Source organism: Crocuta crocuta, unplaced genomic scaffold (assembly GCF_008692635.1).
Source record: "Crocuta crocuta isolate KB4526 unplaced genomic scaffold, BGI_CrCroc_1.0 scaffold108, whole genome shotgun sequence".
Lineage (NCBI taxonomy): Eukaryota > Metazoa > Chordata > Mammalia > Carnivora > Hyaenidae > Crocuta > Crocuta crocuta.
Window position 1 is genome coordinate 9,184,233 of NW_027532825.1, and position 16,752 is coordinate 9,200,984.

Below are 16,752 nucleotides of genomic sequence, written 5' to 3' on the forward strand. Positions count from 1 at the left end.
AAAGAGTGTAATAAACATCTTTGATTAAAAAATGGAAACAGGTGTTAAGGGGGTCAATGCATCTGAACTTATTAACAAATGCAGGTTTTTTAAATATATTTTTTAACGTTTATTTTTGAGAGAGAGAGCACAAACTGGGGAGGTGAAGAGAGAGGCAGAGAGAATCCCAAGAATCTGACAGTGCAGAGATGGATGTGGGGCTCAAACCCACAAACCATGAGATCACGACCTGAGCCGAAGAAGTCAGATGCTTAACCAACTGAGCCACCCACGCACCCCAACAAACATAGTTGTTGTTGTTGTTGTTTTTAAAGGCAAAGCCGTTCAAGTGGCCTAGAAAGAAATACAAAGGAGTGGGCACCTGGGCGACTCAGTCGGGTAAGCGTCCAACTCTTAGTTTCAGTTCAGGTCCTGATGTCACAGTTTTGTGAGTTTGAGGCCTGCACTGGGGTCTGAGCTGATAGTGGGGAGTCTGCTTGGGATTCTCGCTCCCTCTCTGCCCTTCCCCCACTTATGCTGTCTCTGTCTCTCGCAAAATAGATAAATAAGCTTAAAGAGAAATACAAAGGGGAAAGGGAAAACAAATATAAACAAATTTCCTGAAAGGTGCAGAGGGAGACGGAGAGCTGGAACTTTCTATGGTGAGTTAGGATAACCTGGAGCCTAGCTGGACTCTCCCAAGCCCCAGAAAAGCATCAGTGTGATGGACTGTCAGCTGTTGAGGATCCTGAGGTGCATATCCTGTGCTTCAAATAAGTATACAGCATGAGTAAAAGATGAAAATACAGTTCTGTCAACATTAAGCCTTTTAAAAAATAAGATCTTCATAATAAGATTTTTTTTTTTATTTCTAGGAGAGAGAGAGAGACAGCGTGAGCAGGGGAGGGTCAGAGAGAGAGGGAGTCACAGACTGAAACAGGCTCCAGGCTCTGAGCTGGCAGTCAGCACAGAGCCCGACGCGGGGCTCGAACCCACGAACCGCGAGATCATGACCTAAGTGAAAGTCAGACGCTTAACCGACTAAGCCACCCAGGCGCCCCCATAATAAGATTTAAATAACTCCCTCCTGTTCCTATCAGATTTGTAAGTCTTCTTCAGGTGTTAATAGCATATCAGACAGGAACTCCTAGGATTTGAATGTACATTTTGACTTGGTTCCCGCGGATAGATTCCTCACGCTCCTTGATTTTGCTTGACTGATTTTTCCATAACCTGCAGGGATTCATAGGCTCTCTGTGGCCACATTCGTTCTTGATTTGAAATCTATTTGTTCAACAGATGGGACCAAATTTATTCATCAGCAAATCCTAACCCTCCCATAACAACTAGTTTCCTTCCCTTGTGGAGTTTGAGAGGCTTCGTGAAGGATCCGGTGGAAAACAGTGAGACTCCCTGCTGGCACTTCTCCAGACTCTGCTCCTTCCCCAACACAGGAATAACCAGGGGTGGTTTTCGTTTGAGGTCATAGTATATCACTGACTATGACACCTTCCTTTCTTAACACCATATGAATTTAAAGACAGGAAATACAGTAAGGTGGAGTAAGAAGCAGCTCGAAGAAGTGTGTGTGTAACATTCGATCCCATTATTTTTCCTCCATAAGCGTGAGAAACAGTTGTTTGCATCCTTGGTGACCTCTCTTCTCAAAAGGCCAATGTACCCTTTCACTAGAGGTTAAAAGGTTTAAAATCATAGCGAACATTTACCAAGCACGGCTTTCCCAGGGAAAATTTTAAATAGATACGGTAGAAGTGAAGCCATATTGGAGTGACTGGTCGGCTCAGTCGCTTAGGCATCTGACTCTTGGCTTGGGCTCAGGTCATGATCTCACAGTTTGTGGGTTCAAGCCCTGAGTTAGGCTCCTGCCCTGACGGTGCAGAGCCTGCTTGGGTTTCTCTCTCTCCGTCTCTCTCTGCCCCACCACACCCCTCACGTGTGCACTCTCTCTCTCTCTCTCTCTCTCTCAAAATAAACAAATAAACTTTAAAAAACAATAATAAAGAAGTGAAGCCATATTCACTAAACATAAACCTATGGGTCTGGGGGAAAGAGAGATATGCTCATTGATGTTCATTTTATGTTCCTATGCTAATAAAATAACAACATAATTCTTTACATTTATCAGACAGAGCAAGATGTAACACTGGCTTTCAAAGCCTCAGCATTTGCCTTTTCCCTTCAAATGAACATTCGCAGGAGAAAATATTACAGGCAATTCAGCGGATACTGTGCCTGGTTTAAACACAGCACTATGGTCACTCAGATTTCTTTTAGGCTATAGACACATGGGCCAGTGCTTATTTTCATGGTTGATTTAATCCATCCCCTCTGCCACTGTGGGATTATTCTCTACAGTTATTCTCTAGTGATCTGTCAGTTCAGATTAAAAAAAGTTAAGTGACAAAGATACGGTGGCTGATTCCTTCAGAAGGCTGTGGATCCTAGGATGTATAGCAAGAGATTTCTTTTTAAGAATCTGACTGTGTTCTCCTCATTTTAACTCCCCACCATGTCACTCCGAGCCTTCCTTATCTAGGCTGAACTTCAAACTCCTTAAGCAGGTAATTCAGCTTGGTTCCTATACAACAACTTCAGCATTGCCAGAAGGTTTATAGTTCTTCCCTTATTCGTTCTTGTTTATTTCTTGAGCAGGGGAGACAGCATATTAGCATATATTTCCTCTCATTCTGCAGATGAGGAAATCTAAACTCAGACGTGAATCTAGGACTACGTGTATTCTAGCTTTGCTTGTCCTGATAATACAATAACCGATAATACTTTCCTTAAGCTACATCTATTTTTATATTTTCAAACATAGGAATTAAAAATAAACCCTTGCTAGTTTTGCAATTCCATTCCAGAGCCATTGAAAGCCATCTGGTACAGAATAACTTTATTTATTTATTTATTTATTTATTATTTATTTATTTATGAAATAGGCTTCAACCCTGGCATGGAGCCTAATGTGGGGCTTGAGTTCCTGACCCCAACATCAAGAACTAAGCTGAGATCAAGGACTGGATGTTTAACCAACTGAGCCACCCAGGTGCCCCACAAAATGACTTTAACTGTGTGGCAAAAAGTTACTTATATTGCATCATAAATATTATTATAATTCTCACTTCTATTTTCTTTTTCTATTTCTACAGTAGAATTCTTTGGTAGAATAATTAATATACCTCATGACTAATCTGGTTAGGTTGTATTGATGTGCAAATTGGCCATTCGATTCACATAGTTCATTCTAAGCTTTTATATGTACAAAGTTAAAAAGAAGAAAACAAATAGTTTCAATGAAATAATTATGTTAATGATAACTCTATTGGAGGAAAGAGCCAACAAAAAAACTTTGGAAAATTCATAAAAAGCAATAGATGCTGGAAAATTAGTGAGGTTTGAATATAATATGGTCGTATCCCCTATATGGGTACAAATGTTTGTGCAAATATTTCGTGGATTTCTGCCAGGCTGGTTGATCTTGCTTATGGGAAGTAAAGTAGCATTATTTTTACTTTGTTAACGCAATCTGGACACAAGAGACGAACACAAATGTTATCAGAAAGGCTAGATCAGGTTATACTGAGGTAACAAGTAGCTCTAAAATCCCAGCTGTTTAGCTCGACAAAGCTTATTTCTTTCCATGTCACTGTAAGTCGGCAGGGGCTCTTAGCTCATTATAGTCACTTAGGTGCCCAGCTGATGCAACAATCACTCCCTTGAACGCAGCCAGGATGATGCCAGGAGGAAAGAGCTCGTAGGGGTGGGGATTAAATGCTCTGGCTCGGAAGCCACGTCATCATGTTCTCTCACAACTCATTGGCCAGCACTAGTCATGTGGCACACAAAACGCAAGAAGACCGGGATGTGTCATACTTTCAACTCCCAGAGAGTGAGGAAAGCCAGAAAAATTCGGTGAAGGTAATTAATGACCTCCATGAAGGCAACGCTCTGCCTCTCCCACAGCATCTGCATTCATTACTTCCTTTCCGTTTTTGTTTTCCCTCATATTAAATTTAATGCTTAAATTTAAATTTAACCCTTAAACTTAATTTCCCTTAAATTTTTAAAAATTTCTTTTTAATGTTTATTTATTTTATTTTTTTTAAATGTTTTTTAATTTATTTCTAGGAGAGAGAGAGAGAGACAGCGTGAGCAGGGGAGGGTCAGAGAGAGAGGGAGATACAGACTCTGAAACAGGCTCCAGGCTCTGAGCTGTCAGCACAGAGCCTGATGTGGGGCTCGAACCCACGGACCAGGAGATCATGACCTGAGCTGAAGTCGGACACTCAACTGACTGAGCCACCCAGGCGCCCGTCAAATATTTATTTATTTTTGAGAGAGTGACCGTGAGGAGGGGAGGGGCAGAGAGAGGGTGAGACAGAGGATCTGTGGCAGGCTCTGCACTGACAACACAGAGCCTGATGAGGGGCTTGATCTCATAAGCTGTGAGATCATGACCCGAGCTGAAGTCAGACACTTAACTGACCGAGCCACCCAGGTGCCCCTATCATAGGAAAATTTTTGAGGTGAAAGAGATTCATTGCTCAGGTTTCTAAAAGAGTAGGATCTATAATTAACCTTAGGGAGGGGTATAGATTTGTAAGAGAAAAAAGTCAAATTCCTGTGTTCCTTTTTTTGGTAACTATACAGGCAAAGGAAGCCATGTCCTAAACAGTCTGTGGAATAATTTTGTTTATGAACTAGAAAGTTCATAGAAAGTGAAGGAAGTGAAGGAACATTTAAGAATTCAAGATTTGAAGGTGTGCTATAGAAACTCAACATGAAATATGTATATAAAACATGGTCAAATAGGAAATGACAAGCCTAGAATGCTCTGAAAGTTATCTGGAAAAACGACAAAGGGCTTCAGGTAAGTCTGCCATGGATAGATTAACTCATAATCTTAGAAGAGTAAAAAATGTCATCACAACCTAGGACTGACCCAAATTGCACCCAATCTGGGGAGAAACATCATAGAGCATCTGGATTAAGAGGGTTTGAGTTGAAGTCAGGTTTTTAGTATGTCCTAGCTAGCAGGATGTGAAGTCAGCCAGGCATAACAATCACGTTGCCTGGTTAAGTGAGTCAGTGGGAGAAGGGCAGAATGGCCACGTGGATGAGGGGGGTGGCGGCACCGGTCAGTGGCTGTCCTCCACTTTCCACGGCCACGCTCTACTCCTCGCTGTCAGCAAATGCATGCTCTGTGCATGAGGGAGACGGGCAGGAGTGTGGGATGAGCACAAATTCACTAACAGTATTGGTGAACAACACCTAGAGATCCTTTCTACTTATAATGAATTATGAAACTAAATACACGTCTTGAACATGTTACAGATAAGCTGTTTAGAGGAAGATGAGAATTTGCATTTTATGGCAACACAGCATCTCATACGTTACTCATTCTCATCGTTGCTTGCCTGGACCGATGTAATGGCCTCCTGTTTTCTCTTCCAATACGTGTGTATGTGCGTGTATATATATATGTGTGTGTCTGTCTGTGTGTGTGTAAATATATATGTATATATATGTGTGAATATATATATATTCACCTTCATAGCAATGATTTTTACATTGTAAGTGCTTCTTTTCTTTTTAAATTTAAGTACAGTTGACACACAACATTACATAAGTTTCAGGTGTACGACAGTGATTCGACAACTCTATAGGTTATGCTATGCCACCATAAATGTAGCTATCATCTACAAAATATATGTAAGATAAAATAAGTATACATATTTTATTTATTTTTTTCTTGTTTTTTTATTTTTGAAAGAGAACCAGAGACAGTGTGAGTGAGGGAGGGGCAGAGAGAGAGGGGGTGGTGACACAGAATCCAAAGCAGGCTCTAGGCTCTGAGCTGTCGGCACAGAGCCTGATGCGGGGCTCCGACTCACAAACAGGGACATCATGACCTGAGCCGAAGTCAGACGTTTAACTGACTGAGCCACTCAGGTGCCCCAAGTATATACATTTTAAAATATTTTTTTAGACCTTTTTGTATTTATTTATTTATTTTGAGAAATAGAGGGAGCATGAGCAGGGAGGGGCAGAGAGAGAGAGAGAATTCTAAGCAGACTTTGCGCTGTTAACGCAGAGCTGGATGTGGGGCTTGACCTCATCAACACTGAGATCATGACTTGAACCGAAATCAAGAGTTGACGCTTAATCAACGAGCCACCCAGGTGCTCCCAAAATAAATATATTTTTAAAGTACAGTTCCCCTTGCTTCTCCTTCTTCTCCCTCTCCCTTCCTCCTTCTTTCTCCCCATATTCCTCCCTTACTTCCTTTTGACCTATCTTCCCTCCGTACTCTAAAAAGTTATTAAGTACCTCATGTGCCAGGGAAGTATGCGTGTGAATTAGACTCTGATTTCCCATAGTTCATTCACATTCTTCCTGGGGAAAGACATGCGAATGGCCAGTCACAATACAATGTGATACATTAATACTTTTTTTCTTTCTTTTCTGTGTCTCTTCTTCTTTTCTCCCTGGTGTTGCCCTTGTGAGTCTAAGACCTTTGTTAGGTAGAAAGGTAAGTTTCCCTTCCTTTGGAAACATTCATTCAGCATTCAACACGTATTTATTGTCTGCTTATTACCGAAGCTGTCAATCTTCAGGGTGCAGAGGGAGAACCCGGCATGCTTGTAAAAGGCTGATTTCAAGACCACACAGATTGTGATAAGGTGTGTCTCCAGTGGGCCGACTGTGGTCAGGTAGATCTCCAGTGGGCCGACTGTGATCAGGTAGATTTCCAGTGGGCCTACTGTGGTCAGGTAGATCTCCAGTGGGCCGACTGTAATCAGGTAGATCTCCAGTGGGCCGACTGCGATCGGGTAGATCTCCAGTGGGCCGACTGCAATCGGGTAGATCTCCAGTGGGCCGACTGCAATCGGGTAGGTCTCCAGTGGGCCGACTGCAATCGGGTAGATCTCCAGTGGGCCGACTGCGGTCAGGTAGATCTCCAGTGGGCCGACTGCGGTCAGGTAGATCTCCAGTGGGCCGACTGTGATCAGGTAGGTCTCCAGTGGGCCGACTGTGGTCAGGTAGATCTCCAGTGGGTTGAGGAACTAGCCGCTTTTAACCAAGCATCTGGTACAGGAAGTAACCGGTCTATACTTGAGTACAACTGGTCTCCCCTGGGTTCTGGACCCTGTGCTGGGTGCCTGCGAAGGCCCAGATAACCAGGCATATTTCTAACCCTCAAAAATCTAACTGATTGATGGCATATACATATAGCCTGCAAATTATTGACATATGTGAGTGTGTATTTCTCTTGGGGATGTTTACAAGCCATGGGGTTGTGGTAGAATTTGTGTGGGAAAAGAGAGAGAACACTCACCGCAAGTGGCAAGAAAGAAAGGGGTTTCTTCTACTGGGGAAAGGGTCAGGTTGATGAGAGAGGGAAATCGAAGACAACCACAGCGAAAGAGTGACTTCTAATCTGAAGATTCTCCTGCCAGGATTCTGCCAAGTGTATGAGAATCAGAGCTGGCAGGGTCTTTGAAACTCCTCATGCCCAAGCTCACCCTTGAGAAATAAGAAAATGAGGCCCAGAGACCTTAAATGATTGGCTCAAGTGCATACAGAGGAAAAGGTATCCAATACTTTGGATACATTTTGAACCAATAACCACTTACACCAAGGATAGTCTTTTATTTGCTTAGGATTTTAGGGACAGTTCAAATCCAATAGGTAATATCCCCTAAATACATGAGTAAATGAGTGAATTAGTTAGAAAGACCTCCAAAAGTTTCTTTTTAAAAATTGTTTTTTTAATGCTGATTTATTTTTGAGAAAGAGAGAGCACAAGCAGGGGAGAGGCGGGGGGGGGGGGGGGGGGACNTAAATGTTTCTTTTTAAGAACTCTTTTATCTCAGATAATACAAGTAAGTGCAAAAGTCCCCTTGGTAATTTATTATCTCTTTGCTTTTGACCATAAATTATTAAACTTGAAAGATATCATTGGCACAAACACCGAACTGTGCATATATCTTCATTTGTTCGGGCAACATGTCCTTACTGAGTGCTTACTGTGTTCCAGGCACTGTGACTGCCCCCAAGCAATTTGGAATATTAAAGAAGGAAGTGTTCACATGAGTAAGGACTGTGGTTCTTTCTGGGCGTGTGCTGGCTTTTCTAAACCATCAGTGAGTGCCAGCCATGTGGGCAGCCTATGTCAAGGTCCAGCTGGGAGACAGTTTTAACTGCTAGTGAATTAGGGGGTCCTCTGGGAATGACCACCCTTCCAAACATTCAGGACCAGTTCAAGCATCTCAGTGACATGTATTTCCTTTTAGTCTGAAGGATGGCTTTCTGCAGAGGTGGAGGGCTTTGAGAAAGAGAAGTTCCTGTTCTGGAACGGAGTGACTCACTTATCCTAGAGGGAAGGTGGGCTCTTGACTCTTTCTTCTCTCACACTGAGGCAACCGCATGTCACCAGGAAGCTTTACCATCTTGGGCTGTGCCTGCACGAGTGCTCTGTGGTTTTTCCCCTTGTTTTCAGGTGAAAGGATTTAAACAGAGACTAGATATTTGAAAAGAATCAAATCCACATGAGTAAGTTTTTCCTTTTTTTAAATTATTAGGCAGTTACTAAAGTAAATTTCTTTCCTCGAGTTCATAACTACAATGACCTTTCATCTTCCTTCAGCTACAGCAGAGTGGGGCCATAGAGAGAGGAAATCTGCTGCCTTGTCTTAGAAATATCTACTTCAAAAGTACGCAGATGCAAATGTAGGAAGATGATTGAGAAAGTGAGTCTTTCCAATGATAGTCTACACAGAGCACTAGGTGCTAGACCAACTAAGGTGCTCTCAGGTCATACAGAATAGAACTTCTCGGATGTAGGAACTGCTTGGTGATGTCCCCCCACATCTCCATCCCAAGCCCTGATTTGCCCGCACCGCAGAACCAGAGCTCTGGCCAGAAGCTCAACGGGGCCTCGGGGCAAGCTCCCTTCTTAGGTCTTTTTCAGCCTCATTACTGGAGATCCTAACACTTTGCCATCAAACCTTTTCATCTGAGTCCCTGGATTGGTGGGGATGAATGTCAAACGCAGCTCCGCCTAAGAGCACAATCCCTTTGTTAGTGTCACAGTTAAACATGGAAATCAAAAGCTATGCCCTTTGTAGTGTTCAGAGGGTCCTTGGCAATAACATAAATGCAAATCCATAGACTCAGGGACCTGAATGGTACCATGTGAATATTTAGGACGGGAACACTGGAAAGATGACAGGTTGAACGTTGAGCCCTGTTGCTAGATCAGGAGGCATAGTCCTTCTGGGATTTCTACTACTGTTACTACTATTATTGTGACGACTGCTGTTTCTACTCTCACTGCTGTTACTCAGATTGTTACCGACGTGGTTCTGAGAACACAGTGCTAGATAGAACGTGAACTCAAGGAGGACCTCAGTCTGCTCCTAACCAATGTCTCTCACCTGAACTGGTAAGACTTCCCCACAAGACAAGTAGGTCAAAAGGATGGCGTAATTCTTTTGGGGGGCTGATTGTTTACCAAATCTTAGGTCTTCTGTCTATAAAATGAGGAAAATCAGTGACTCCATACAGGTGTTCCGAAGCTAAAACGACAGAGTGCATGTAGAGCCCGCAGCCATCCATGAGGTAGGAGCATCAAAAGTGTTCATGCTTTCCTTTCTGTTCTTCCTCCCCTACTGCTCTTCCTGCTGCTGAAGACTCTCACTTGGATTGAAGTGAGAGTTCTGTGAGATAAGTGCAGGGGTTTGAAGGGGAGAAAGGACGGAAAAGGGAAGGTAGCTTCTAGAAAAGCAAGGCTGCACTGTTTCCAGTAGCGACAAGAGGCGGTTGGTACAGAAAGGCTGCCTGCCAGAAAGACAGAGACGAATGAAAACGGTCTATAAACTAGTGGATTTTATTTTTCTAACAATGCAGAGTTAGCAACTTGAAAACACCAACTTACACAGTCAAAAACTTCTCTGATCGTTCACCGAGTACTTACTACATGTCACACTCAACCTCCTAGAACTCTTACAAAAGCCCCTTGGTGGTTAACTGGCACGTACGGCTTAACAACAGGCCAGGCACATGTCAGGCCAGGAAAGTCCTTCTCGGGAGTGAGGAGTGACTCTAGAGTCCTTATGTCTTTTTGGAAAAATTAGCATTGGAAATTGCTAAGGAAACATTTACAAATGGGAAGAAGGTTCTCTCTGATGGGTTTACAGAATTAGAACAGCGAGCTTCCCTCAAAAGTCCTAATCTATACGTAGCTATCCCCCACTTGGCAATGACCAGGAAACACAATGCTTTCTTTCTATGGCTGTAAAGCAGGATACTCAAATAGTGCCGTACATCTCAGTCATGGAAATGCTGCAAAACACAGTGAAGTATCAGACTGAAGCCCACAGCAGTTTGGAATTTTTGTTATGCTTTATTTTTGATCGCTTGAAGTTTCATTTGGACCACCTCTATGAAGGTTACGACTGCCACAGTTCCATGGCCAGGAGACTGTTGGAAAGTTTCCCATTTTAAGGCTCAGGAGGCTGACTGCCACCGTTTGGGCGTAAGGAGGTACCTTCCCCAAGAACTATTGGGAATAATTATTTTCTTTCTACCTTTTTGCTCCCAGAGCCTCAAATCTCTCTCCCTTTGCTACACTTTAGTTCATGTTATCTTATAAAATAAAAGCATGATTAATTTAGCTCCCAACCTTCAAGTCCCAATAAGTATTTTTTTAAATATAGGAATAAGAGTTTAAAATTTTGACTGTTGCAATGAATGTTACCGTGAATGCCCCATCTCGTCAACTGGACTCAGAAACAGCAATAGTCACACACACTGTGATTTCTAGAAAAGTGAAAACAATAGAACCAAAATACAGACAAAGAGGGGCGCCTGGGTGGCTTAGTCAGTTAAGCGTCCGACTTTCGCGTAGGTCATGATCTCGCGGTTCGTGGGTTCGAGCCCCGCGTCGGGCTCTGTGCTGACTGCCAGCTCAGAGCCTGGAGCCTATTTCAGTCTGTGACTCCCTCTCTCTCTGACCCTCCCCTGCTCACGCTGTCTCTCTCTCTCTCTCTCCTAGAAATAAATAAAACATTTAAAAAAAAACAACAAAAAAAACAAACAAAATACAGACAAAGAGAAATATTCGTTTCATGCTCTTCCTTCTGACACCCAGCGAGAAGGCACCCTCTCACCAAAATGCCTGCAGCCAGGACAACTCTCTTTAGAATCTTTAGCTCCTTCTCATAAGTCTTTTATCGTCACTGCAGGGAAATGGAGACTTTTGCTTTAGCCAGGGCCCTTGTCCAGCTTGGAGGAATTGCCTGGAGGTCATACCAATGTACAGTTTTCTAAAGGAATAGGAGGTGACCTGCTTATTCCATTACAGTAGACATAGTTCTCCGGTTGGAATTACTGCCGAACTATAAATCTCTTCCAGAAAGACCAGGCACTCTGCTATGCCGGGCTCCTGTCCTCGAGAGGTGCAGCGACTCAATGCGTAGCAGGTAGGAACAGGTCAAGCAGGCAGGGACCTGCTTCGGGACTACGGTTGCAGTCCCCAAATAGAAACATCTGCAAAACACCACTGACCACGATGGAACAATGGAAACTACACGCACCATGAGAGCACAGCATCACGGAGTCTCAGAGCAGGAGAACTCGGGGGCCGTGTCTAACGGAGCTAGACTAAACTCTTCTACATGGCAGGAATGTCTTGCCGAGGGTCCCTTTCAGAAAACACCGACATCTGTTTTGCAGTTCATAATTGGCAGGGAAGGCCAGTGCTTGTGAGGAGGCCAATTCTATCATCAGCTCTGACCGTGAGGTGATTTCCTTGGCAGGCTGAAAATCTACCTCCCTGTAAATGTCCCAACTATTTTTACAACGATACCCAAGAAGCGATACGAGACTTCTTTGATGTTCCCTCTAATACGTTTAAGGTCCATTAACGTGAAGGCTAAGTATTCTAATGAATACTAGTCCTAATAAAACTTGGGTTTCGGACTCCTCAGTGTTCAGACTGCTCGTCATCAACTTCTGGGTTCATTCTGGTTTCAGAACTGTAAGGGGCTGGGTGGGAAGCATGGACTTGGAGTCCAGGGGATTCATTTCTTCATTCAATAAGTATTTGCATGCCTACTGCGCTTCAGCACTATTCTAGGGATAAAGAGATAGACAAAACAGATAGCACTCCGTGTCCTTAGAGAAAGTATATTCTAGTGGGCGGAGAGAGATAAGAAACTAGATACATAAAGGAAGTAGAGTATGTGAGGTGGTGATAATAGCTAAGGAAAAAATCGAGCAGAGAAAGAGAGGGTGTCTGTGGGCATGGAGATCTTAGATAGGGTAGTCAGGAGGGCACAAGATGGGTGAGGGAACAAGACATCCAACATGTGGTGAAAATCCTCCAGGCAGAAGACACAGTGCAAGGCCAGCAGTGTGGCTGATGTGTTTGGGGATCAGCCGGGAGGTGAGTGAGGAAGTCTTTGGGGAACAAAGGTAGAAATTTAGAGAAAGCAGGTGTGGGATCTTGTATATCATTGTAAGAACTTTGGTTTTTACTAGAAGCCAGGTGAGTTCTCTGTCTACCTCTTTGTTGAGTTGGTTTTCAACAGAGCCATGTTTCTTGGGTTCTTATATGGTAGTGATTTCAATGCTGGGTGGCTGCTTGGCTTGGTATAAAATGCTTCGGCCACTTTTCTCTCAATGTTTTATTGACCTGGCCCCACCATTTCGTATTTCTCCGGAGAAGCTGGAGACCAGCCTACTAGTTACCCTTTCCAGATAAGTTCCTTTTGGTGCCTTTGTGTCTGAAAAATTAAACTTTAAGTTCAGTAGTGGTATCAAAATATGCCTCATAGTAGGTGTGCTGCATTTATTTCTTTCCCCAAACATAGATTTCATGCTGATTCAGTCCTTTCTTCATGTCCAGATATTTTTTTCTATTACATCTTCTGTTTTCTTTGGAAAATCAATTATATTAAGTTGGATCATCACTGTCTATTCTCCATACCTCTTTTCCCCTCTGGTTGATTTCATCTATGAATCTTTTATTTTCACGCATAAAGGTACAGTGCCATTTGGGTTTCAGCTATGTATATTCTGTTCGTTGATTCTGATAATTCATGCTGTGTTTTGGTAGCTCCTATATTCTTTCTTTATAAATTTCATTCAGTGTTACTGCCAGCTCTGTGTATATTCCGTTCATTGATGTTTCTAGTTCATTAATTTACCTTTTAAGTTAATTTATTTAGTTTTGAGAGAGAGAAAGAGGGGGATAGAGTGCAAGGGAGGGGTAGAGAGAGAGGGAGATAGAGAACCCAAGCAGGCTCTGTGCAGTGCAGGGCTCGAACTCACAAACTGTGAGATCATGACCTGAGCCGAAATCGAGAGCCAGTCACTTAACCAACTGAGCCACCCAGGTGCCCCTTATTAATCTACTTTTAAATAGTATTATTCTGGTTCATTTTGTGTTTTGGTAGCTCTGAAACTCCTTATAAATTGAATCCAATGTCACCATTGCCTCTATAGAGGAATTTTTTCTGTTTTTTAAAAATTTTATTTTTTCTAGGATAAATTCTTTGCACTGGCAGCACAGGGCCCCACATGAGGCTTGATTTTAGGAACCATGAGATCATGACCCAAGCCAAGACCAAGAGTGACGTGCTCAACCAGCTGAGCCACGCAGATGCCCCTTCAGTTAGCTTTTGCCTACTGTGTCCCTTTATTGACACCTACCCGATACAGAGCTCTATTTGCCTTCACATAAGGCTTTTTCTACCACCATGGCCACTTCCATCTATATCTTAAAAAAACATTTTTTAATGTTTATTTATTTTTGAGAGAGAGAGAGAAAGAGAGCGAGTGGGGGAGGAGGAGAGAGAACGAGACACAGAATCCAAAGCAGCCTCCAGGCTTCAAGCTGTCAGCACAGAACCTGATGTGGGGCTCGAATCCATGAATCGTGAGATCATGACCTGAGCTGAAGTCAGACTCTTAACCGACGGACCCACCCAGGCGCCCCGTCCATATCTTCATACCTACACCCACATAGCTGCATTGTCGAATTATTTTAATCTTGTTTCATGCTGCAATGTTATCCATGAATGACTAACGAATTCATTCAGTAATATTTCTTGAGCACCTAGAAAGTGCCAGCTGCTACTTTAGGTACTAAGGAAAAATCGGGAATAAAAGCAGAAATCTCTGCCCTTGTAGAGCTTACATTCTTGTGGAGAGGAATGGAAGGTTACTAAGCATAATAAGTAGGTACATTTCATGTGAAATGTGAAAAGGTGATAAGCGTGACAGATAAAATAGGAAGCTAAAGAAGGTGACATGGTTAACCAGTAGAAGGTTGTGAGCAGAAGACTGATATGATTTTATATGATTTTAAAAATAGGTACCGAGCTGCTTTTTACATTTATAGCATGTGCCCATCTGGCCACTCTTTCCTCCTGCTTGGTGGGAGTGGCTTCTCCTTGACTCTTCTCTTCAGAAAAGAGCTTCAGTCTGGGAGTGAGGCGCGGGAAAGAGGTCAGCAGGAACGCTGGACAGACCCTTGGGGACAATCCAGTCCCTACTCTCTTTTCCTGAGATATTGTTAAAAACCACAGAGCACGAGGGCCCTACCCAAACAGGGCGATCAGGTCTAGCCTCCTGACTCTTCCCCAGTTCGGGCTGGGGTCCCTTCGGCTGGAAACCAAGCAGGCCCACTCCAGGCGTGTGTCTCTCGTTTCCTGTCTTCACCCTCTCTTCCCAAGCCCGGTCCCTGCTCCTCTCTCCCACAGAAGGTGGAAAAGGCAGAGGACGGCGGGGCCCCTGGCCAAGGCAGAGGCGGGTGGACTTCCTCTAGGCCTCCTGCCGGCGGCGCTTGACTCGTGTGTTTTCTCTTTTGTCTTCATGCAGCCAAGCCCATGTCTCTGGCTCCGGGTGACCACAGTCCTACCTTCCTTCTGGACGGCAGAACAAAACTGGTGTGCGGTACACGTGGAATCGCACATTCTCCTTCCCCATCACAGAGCATGAACTGACGAGTGGCGGTGGTCTCTTCATTTTAAGAAGAATCAGTCCTGCTTTAAGGGGCTACATTCTCACGTTGATAGTAAAGCGATGACAGGTGTTTTACATCCACACTTGAAGATCTGGGTCTCAGTCTCAAATCCGGTGATGGGGACGAGGGTCATGCTTATGGATGACAACCTGCTGTGTCCTCCTGAGTCTTACGAAATGTAGATGTAAACAGGCATTGATGTATAAACCGCTAAGGACACATCCCTTCTGTACCTTATACATAAAGTTGTTACTTTCCCAAGTGTGCCTAACGTGTTAAAACTTACTTCAGCTACTTTTCCACCTTGCAGTTTTTTTCAAAAAAAAAAAAAAAAAAAATTAGATCCAATGCACAGATCTGAAAGGCTTCCCATCCTTTACAAGATTTTTTTTTCTTTTTTCTTGTGCAGCTCGTTGTAAAACACTGTGAAGTACTGCACCGGGGGGCTACAGACTCAGGACTGCCCTAGATTCAGGGAATTCTGAGTTAAGGCTCCAACAGTAACCTTAACTTTGGCTTCTTGCAGGGTTACTGCAGCCTTTTGTTATGTGATCACATCATCCCAAAGAGCTATATTCTTCCCTGCTTATCTGCCATTCCACCTGCAAACCCCTCTTTGAAGCTGATGCGGCTCTGGGCACGGAGGGGCCAGACATACTACAGGAGAATTAGGCCCTGTGCATTCAACACTACAAAATGGCACCTATATGTGCATTTCTTATCTGCGAGGAAAGGTTTAAAAGGCCACAATTTAGCTACTTTAGCTACTTGACAGTGCCTTCGGGAGGAGCTATATGGGAAAAAAGAGTGTGAACTCTTCCATTTATGTAAGTCACATTCCATGTCATGGCACCAACTCGCATATAGTTGTTGGATGAAAGTCTCCATTGTACAGGAAAGGTAACCTTGTAAAAATGACAAGCGTAGGCTTTCTTGGTGTTTTATGCAATTAAAATGTTAACCTTGACATTATACTAGCCCTTCAGTTTTCTTTAAACGTCCTTCAGTTTGCAAACCGGAGGGGGAAAAATTTTCTTTGAAAAAAGTGTAGCAGATCTACAGCTGGGTAAACCTTTTATTCGTGTTCCCTTCACCGACGGCCGCGGGGATGGGCTGTCCCAGCCAGTGGCCACGGTCACCTCAGGTTTCCCTCCACCTTCTTCGTGCCGGTATTTCTCCCTGTGCTGGGGCAGGGCTGGAGGGGGAAGGGGAGGGCAGACCGCGGGGGTCACTCCCTCCTCCTCCGTCCTCCCCAGCGTGGACACTGAGAGGCGGGGCCCTCTGTCCCGCTGTCTCCCTCACGGAGGGCCCTGGGTTGTTCCTGGAAGTTCCCTGGCTCTTCTCCAGGTCCTGATTTTCCTGAAATCAGTGGATCGGTCTCTAGTCTGCGCGTCACGCCCTCCTCTATGTTCTTATCTGTAACCAGGTGTGCCTCGCTTTTATCGACTCGTGGAAAAACCAACGGGAAGGTGGGAGACACGGAAGGGGCCTTTAAATAACTATTTGCCTGCAAATAACTATTAGGAACATATCACAAAAGTAGTNGGCAGCTTCCAAAACAGCCATCAAAGCCCTGGGCTGACATGTGAGAGGTGGTCGGGAAATGGGGGTTGGCTCCGGGGGCTCGCAGGGGAGGAAATGAGCAGGTGAGGGGCAGCCTTCTGGGACGCAGTGGGGTACCTGCCTGTGGTGCCCCCTCCCTGTCCTTAGCCCTGGCC

General features: G+C 44.0%; 1 long non-coding RNA gene across 1 annotated transcript; it reads left to right on the top strand.

The window, feature by feature from the left end:
* The first annotated feature begins 3,731 nt into the window (after positions 1 to 3,731).
* LOC144245786 (uncharacterized) lies at positions 3,732 to 15,300 on the top strand. Its single transcript, XR_013339422.1, has 4 exons — positions 3,732 to 3,918; positions 4,651 to 4,870; positions 5,335 to 5,461; positions 14,890 to 15,300. It is a non-coding gene; the product is annotated as an uncharacterized LOC144245786 (long non-coding RNA).
* The last annotated feature ends 1,452 nt before the right edge of the window (positions 15,301 to 16,752 follow it).